Below are 7,655 nucleotides of genomic sequence, written 5' to 3' on the forward strand. Positions count from 1 at the left end.
TGGGCGTGATGGTGGATAAATGTCAGGAGGGATACCTTGGGAACAAGGGATCCCAGCCCTACACCAGACCACCCAACCCAGGTTCCACTGCCTACAAGATAAGTCTCTATAATTTCTGGCTGTAAAAACCAGTGGGTGTTGGGGAGGTGGGAGAAATTGCAGGACTTTCAGGACTCTCCTCTTAAAGGACCTGAAATGGACTTAGGACTTATGAAGACTCATTCCCTGTAGGCTCCAGCACTGGGGCAGCAGCTGGAAAGGCATCAATGGCATAGGGGGAGAAACTGAAGTGTCTGGAATCAGAGCAAGTGCGGGGTGACAGCTTCCTCCTAGACAAAATTCCAGAGGACAGGCGGAAGCATTGTCTGAGCCCTCCCCCACACAGAGCCACAGAGTGGCAACACCATATCAGAGACTCCATCAACTTGGTTCACAACGGTTGCCCTGTGCTGTGATTACCTAAAGCTCCACCCATTTGAACTTACCCGGTGAGCTTTTCTACAATGGGTGATTCATCTAAGACAAGGAGTTAAAGCAGCTCTACCTAATACATAGAAACAAACACAAGGAGGCCACCAAAAGGAGGAAACAAAGAAATATGGTCCAAATGAAAGAACAGAACAAAGCTCCAGAAAAATAACTAAACAAAATGGAGATAAGCAATCCATCAGATGCTTGTTATCCTTTTACAGTTGCCCCCATTTTTTCCCCTTTGCCCTCCTCCATCCAGCCCACCCACTCCCACATTCAATACCCACATTGTTGTCCATGTCAATGGGTCATTCATACATGTTCTATAACTAATTCCTTCCCCTTCTTTCCACCATTATCATCCTCCCCCTCCTCTCTGGTCACTGTCAGTCTGTTTCATGTTTCCATGCTTCTGGTTCTATTTTGTACATTAGTTTATTTTTGTTCATTATGTTCCTCTTACAGAAGAGATCATATGGTATTTGTCTTTCACCAACAGGCTTATTACACTTAGCATAATATTCTCTAGTTCCATTCAATATTATCATGGAAGTTAAGAGTTTCTTCTTTCTTTCTGCCTCATATACTCCATTGTGTAAATGTATCACAGTTTTTTTTATCTACTCATTTACTGATGGTCACTTAAGCTGTTTCAAGCCCTTGGCTATTATAAATTGTGCTGCTATGAACACTGGGGTGCATAAGTTCTTTTGAACTAGTGTTTCAGGGTTCTTAGGTTATATTCCCAGAAGCTGCATTGCTAGGTCAAAAGACAGCTTAATTTTTAGTTTTTTGAGGAAATTTTATACTACTTTCCACAGTAGTTACACCAGTCTGTATGACCACCAACAGTGCACTAGGGTTCCCTTTACTCCACATCCTCACCAGCACTTATTGTTTGTTGATTTATTAATGATGGCCATTCTGACAGGTGTCAGGTGATATCTCATTGAGGTTTTATTTTTTTGGAGGGGGGCATATCTAAAGAAAGATCAAGTTATATGGTCTTAATTTTATTGGCATTATGTTCTTTTTTTTTTAATTGATTATGCTGTTACAGTTGTTCTATTCCCCCCTTCATTCCCCTCCACCCTGCCCCCCATCCCCACCATTACCCCCCTTTAGTTTATGTCCATGTGTCTCAAGTCCTTTAGGTTCTATATTTCCCATGCTATTCTTGCCCCCCCATCTATTTTCTATCTACTGTCTATGCTACTTATTTTCTGTACCTTCTCCCCCCATCTCCTCCTCCCACTCCCCTGTTGCTAACCCTCCTTGAGATCTTCATTTCTATGGTTCTGCTCCTGATCTAGCTGTCCTTTTAGTTTGCTTTCATTTTAGGTGTGATTGTTAATAACTGTGAGCTTGTTGTTCTTTCACTGTTCATGTTTCTTTAACTTCTTTTTCTTAGATAAGTCCCTTTAACATTTCATATAATAAGGGCTTGGTGATGATGAACTCCTTGAATTTTATCTTATCTGAGAAGCACCTAATCTGTCCTTCCATTCTAAATGAAAGTTTTGCTGGATAGAGCAATCTTGGTTGTAGGTCTTTAGATTTCATGACTTGGAATATTTCTTTCCAGCCCCTTCTTGCCTGTAAGGTCTCTTTTGAGAAATCTGCTGACAGTCTGATGGGGACTCCTTTGTAGGTGATTGTCCCCTTAGCTCTTGCTGCTTCTAGGATTCTCTCCTTCATTTTAATTTTGGCTAATGTAATTATGATGTGCCTTGGTGTGTTCCTTCTTGGGTCCAACTTCTTTGGTACTCTCTGAGCTTCCTGGATTTCTTGGAAGTCTATTTCCTTTGCCAGATTGGGGAAATTTTCTTTTATTATTTGTTCAAATAAGTTTTCCACTGGTGGCTGTGCCTTTCCCCCTTCTGGTACCCCTATAATTCGGATATTGGAGCGTTTAAAGATGTCCTGGAGGTTCCTAAGACTCTCCTCATTTCTTTGAATTCTTGCTCCTTGACTCTTTTCTGTTTGGCCATTATTTGCTTTCTTCTGGTCCACTCCATTGATTTGAGTCCCAGTTTCCTTTTCATCGCTATGGGTTTCCCGTCCATTCATTTCCATTAGTTTAGCCTTCATATGTTTCTCTAATTTGTGGCTATAATCAACCAGATCTATGAGGATCCTGATGACCAGTGTTTTAAACTGTGCGTCTGAGAGTTTTGCTATTTCTTCGTCGCTTAGATTTATCTCTGGGGCTTTGAGGTCTTCCTGCGACATTTTTGGTCTGTTCTGGCCCTTTAAATGTGAGAAGCGGCGCTTTGGACTCCCAGGTCGCTGGGTTGTGACGCTGTATGTGGGGGCGTGGTCAGAGCGGGGAAATGGCGGCGCCCACTACCACCGTGGCCGGTCCAACCGCCCACTCCCTCGCCTGTCCGCTCGCGCACAAATAGGCAACCGCAGTCAACACGCAGCACCGCCTCCCCACTGTCTCCTCTGCAGTCGCTCACCCGGTGGGTTGCTCGGTCGCTCACTAGGTCCAATCCTGCGTTTGGAACCCGTGCGTCTGGATTCGCGCATCTGGATTCCGCGCCCTGGTCCAACCGAGTCGACCCCTCACCAGACGCCGGTTTCGCCCCTTACCAGTCGGGCTGAAGAATTTGTTGTTAATGGACTTCCGAAAAGTTCAATTTTCCGTGTTCTGGTTGTGTTTTCTGATGCTAATATTTAGTTGTCCCTAAACTTGGTTGTGTGAGAAGGCACGGCACATCCACCTATACCTCCATCTTGGCGGAAGTCCTCAAAGGTAAGCTTTCGGCATTATGTTCTAATCATCAAACAAATTAAGAAATGAAAGGGCATTTCAATCAATTGTGGTCACTTGAAGTCATTGCCTTTTTTCTGTACTGGCAATTTTCTAAAAGCCAAAGAGCATTGTTTTTGTATTTTTAATATATTTTATTGATTATGCTGTGTTAGCTGTTCCATTTTTTCTCCCCTTTATTCCCCTCCACTCTGTACCCTCTCACTATCATTCCCCCACCTTAGTTCATATCTATGGGTCATACATATAAGTTCTTTGGCTTCTCCATTTCCTATATTATTCTTGACCTCCCCAATCTATTTTGTACCTACCATTTATGCTCCTTATTCCCTGTACCTTTTGCCCCATTCTACCCCCACCCCCTCCCTACTGATAACCCTCCGCATGATCTCCATTTCTATGAATCTGTTCCTGTTCTAGTTGTTTGCTTAGCTCATTTTTGTTTTTGTTTTTGCTTTAGGTTTGGTTGTTGAGAGTTGTGAGTTTGTTGTCATTTTACTGTTCATACTTTTTATCTTATTTTTCTTAGGTAAGTCCCTCTAATATTTCATATAATAAATGCTTCGTCACAATTAACTCCTTCAACTTGACCTTATCTGGGAAGCACTTTGTCTGCCCTCCCATTCTAAATAGCTTTGCTGGAGAGTATAACCTTGGATGTAGGTCCTTGCCTTCATGAATTTGAACACTACTTTCCAGCCCCTTCTTGCCTGTAATGTTTCTTTTGTGAAATCAGCTGATAGTCTAATGGGAACTCCTTTGTAGGTAACTCTCTCCTTCTGTCTTACTGCTTTTAAGATTCTCTCCTTATCTTTCATCTTGGGTAATGTAATAATGATGTGCCTTGGTGTGTGCTTCCTTGGGTCCAACTTCTTTTGGATTCTCTGTGCTTCCTGGAAGTCTATGTCCTTTGCCAGATTGGGAAAAATATTGCTCTGTGAAGGTTTCTTCATTATTTGTTCAAATAAGTTTCCAATTCCTTGCTCTTCCTCTTCTTTTTCTGGCCTCCCCAGAAAGATGCTGGAACATTTGAAGATTCCCTAAGATTCAGATGCTGAAATGTTTGAAGTTGTCCTAAACGTTCCTAAGCCTCTCTTCATTTTGTTGAACACTTGTTCCTTCATTGTGTTCCACTTGAATGTTTACTTCTTCATTCTGGTCCAAACCATTCATTTGAGGCTTCCTTCCATTCACTGTTGATCCCCTGAACATTTTTCTTTATTTCACTTTTCATAGCCTTCATTTTTTTCCTCTATTTTATCATGTGACCATGTAATCAACCATTTCTGTGACCATCCATTTCTGTGATCAACCATTTCTGGGATTACATTTTATCATGTGATCATGTGACCATGATCAACCATTTCTGTGAGCATCCTGACTACCAGTGTTTGGAATTCTGCATTTGATAGATTATGTATCTCTTTATTACTTAACTGTATTTTTCCTGGAGCTTTAATCTGTTCTTTCATTTGGGCCATATTTTTTTGTCTCAGTGAGTCTGTTATGTAGTGAGGAGCAGAGCCTTAGATATTTGCTAGGGAGGGAAAACCTGAGTCCCAACAAATTTGGTGCTGTATGTCAGGGAAGGGTTCAAGAGGGAACAATGCCACTTGCTCAGCTCTCAGTTGGCTTTCAGTCACTTCCGCTGCTACCCACAAGCAAATTGTGCGTTTCTGTTGCTTATTCCTGCTTGGGCGGGTTTGTGTACATCCTAGGACCCTGTGGGTCTCTCCAATGAACTCTCCCATGAGGCTGGGAGATTCTCCTACCTCAAATACCACAGGTTCTTTCAGTCAGAAGTTTCAAGGCTTTCTTTTCCTGCACTGGAACCCTGTGTTGTATGGTCTGTCTCATTCCCCATTTGTTTCTTCCCAATTTTTCAGAATGCAAATGTGGGACCATCTGGTCTGTCAGCCAATGCTTTACCTAGTCCTCCAGCTGCCACCTTGCCCCAAGTCCTCTCCACCCCAGCAGCCAGTCTCCACCCCTCCTACAGGTCTGGATGAATGTTTCTTCTTTAACTCCCCTGGTCGTCAGACTTCCATACAGTTCAATTTTCTGGCAGTTCTGGTTATTTTTTGTTTTTAAATTGGTTGTTGTCATTCTTTTGGTTGTGCAAGGAGGCAGAGTGTATCTACCTATGCCATCATCTTGGCCGGAAATCTTACTGTGGTTTTAATTTGAATCTCTGATGGCTAGTGATGTTGAGCATGTTTTCATATAGACATGGTCCATTCATATGGTCACCTGGGAGAAGTGTCTGTTCACATCCTTTGTCCATTTTTTAACTGGATTGTTTGTTTTTCTGGTGTTGAGTCATATTGTGGACATCTTTACATACTGTGGACATCAAATCCTTGTCCAATATGTCATTGGCACATATGTTCTCCCATATAGTCAGTTCTCTTTTCATTTTGATAATGTATTTTTTAACTGTGCAAAAGCTTTTTAGTTTGATGTGGTCCCATTTGTTTATTTTTTCTTTTATTCCCCTTGCCCTAGGAGATATATTGGCAAGAATACTGTTCTGTGGGATATCTGATATTTTACTGCCTCTTTTTCTCTAAGCCTTTTATAATGTCATGGCTTATATTTAAATATTTTATCCATTTTGAGTTTATTCTGGTGTACAATGTAATTTGGTGGTCTAGTTTCTTTTTTTTTCCATGTACAGTCCCATACTTCCAACACCATTTATTGAAGAGGCTATTTTTACTCCATTGTATGCTCATGCCCCCTTTTCAAATATTAATTAACCATAAAGACATTGGTTTATTTCTGGGATCTCTATTTTGTTCCACTGATCTATGTGTCTATTCTTTTTTAAAATATATTTTATTATTTATTATTTAATATATTTATTATGCCATTACAGTTGTCCCATTTCCCCTCTTCATTCTCTCCACCCTGCACACCCCTCCCCCCACATTCCCTCCCTTTAGTTCATGTCCATGTGTCATAAGTTCTTTAACTTCTACACTTCCCACACTATTCTTGCCCTCCTCCTATTTTCTCCCCACCATCTATACTACCTATTCTCTGTACCTTATTCCTCGCCTCCTCCTCCCACTCTCCTGTTGCTAACCTTCCATGTGATCTCCATTTCTGTGGCTCTGCTCCTGATCTAGCTGTCCGCTTAGTTTGCTTTTATTTTAGGTGTGGTTGTTAATAACTGTAAGTTTGCTGTCCATTCACTGTTCATATTTTTTATCTTCTTTTTCTTAGATAAGTCCCTTTAACATTTCATATAGTAAGAGCTTGGTGATGATGAACTCTTTGAAATTGACTTTATCTGAGAAGCACTTGATCTGCCCTTCCATTCTAAATGAAAGCTTTGCTGGATAGAGCAATCTTGGATGTAGATCCTTGTCTTAATGACTTGGAATATTTCTTTCCAGCCCCTTCTTGTCTCTTTTGAGAAATTAGCTGACAGTCTGATGGGCACTCCTTTGTAGGTGATTGTCTCCTTATCTCTTGCTGCTTCTAGAATTCTCTCCTTTATTTTACTCTTAGCTAATTAATTATGATGTGCCTTGGTGTGTTCCTACTTGGGCCCACCTTCCTTGGGACTCTCTGAGCTTCCTGGACTTCCTAGAAGTCTATTTCCTTTGCCAGATTGGAGTTCTCCTTTATTATTTGTTCAAATAACTTTTCACTTGTTGCTCTTTCTCTTCCCTTTTTGGTAACCCTATAATTCAGATGTTGGAATGTTTAAAGATGTCCTGGAGGTTCCTAAGCCTCTCCTCATTTTTTTGAATTCTTGTTTCTTCATTGTTTTCTGTTTGGTTGTTTCTTTCTTCCTTCTGGTCCACTCCATTGATTTGAGTCCCAGTTCCTTTCCATCACTATTGGTTCTCTGTGCATTTTGCTTCATTTCACTTACTGTAGTCTTCATTTTTTCATCTAATTTGTGGCCAAAATCAACCAGTTCTGTGAGCATCCTGATTACCAGTGTTTTGAACTGTGCATCTGATGGGGCAGCTATCTCTTGGTAATTTAGTTGTATTATTTCTGGAGCTTTGATCTATTCTTCTGTTTATACCTTTTTTTTTTTGTCTTGTCCCACCTGTTAGGTAGTAAGGGGCAGAGCCTTAGGTGTTCACCAGGGTAGGGCAACCCAGTAACTGGGTTGTGATGCTGTATGTGGGGGCAGGGTCAGAGAGGGAACAATGGTGCTTTTTTTGCTCTCTCTCTCAGATTTCAGTCCCCTCTGTTGCTTCCCACAAACCGGCACCTTTTCAATCAGTGCTTTTAGGCTTTATTTCCTGTCACTGCCACTTCCCACAAGCAAATTGGGCCTTTCTGGTGCTTGTTCCCAGGTGTGTGGGCTTGTGTACATTCTAGGACCCTGTGGGTCTGTCCAACAAACTCTCCTGTGAGGCTGGGAGTCTCTCCCGGTACATCA

This window comes from Artibeus jamaicensis, unplaced genomic scaffold, assembly GCF_021234435.1.
Source record: "Artibeus jamaicensis isolate MK-2021 breed Jamaican fruit bat unplaced genomic scaffold, CSHL_Jam_final scaffold_3222, whole genome shotgun sequence".
Classification (NCBI taxonomy): Eukaryota; Metazoa; Chordata; class Mammalia; order Chiroptera; family Phyllostomidae; genus Artibeus; species Artibeus jamaicensis.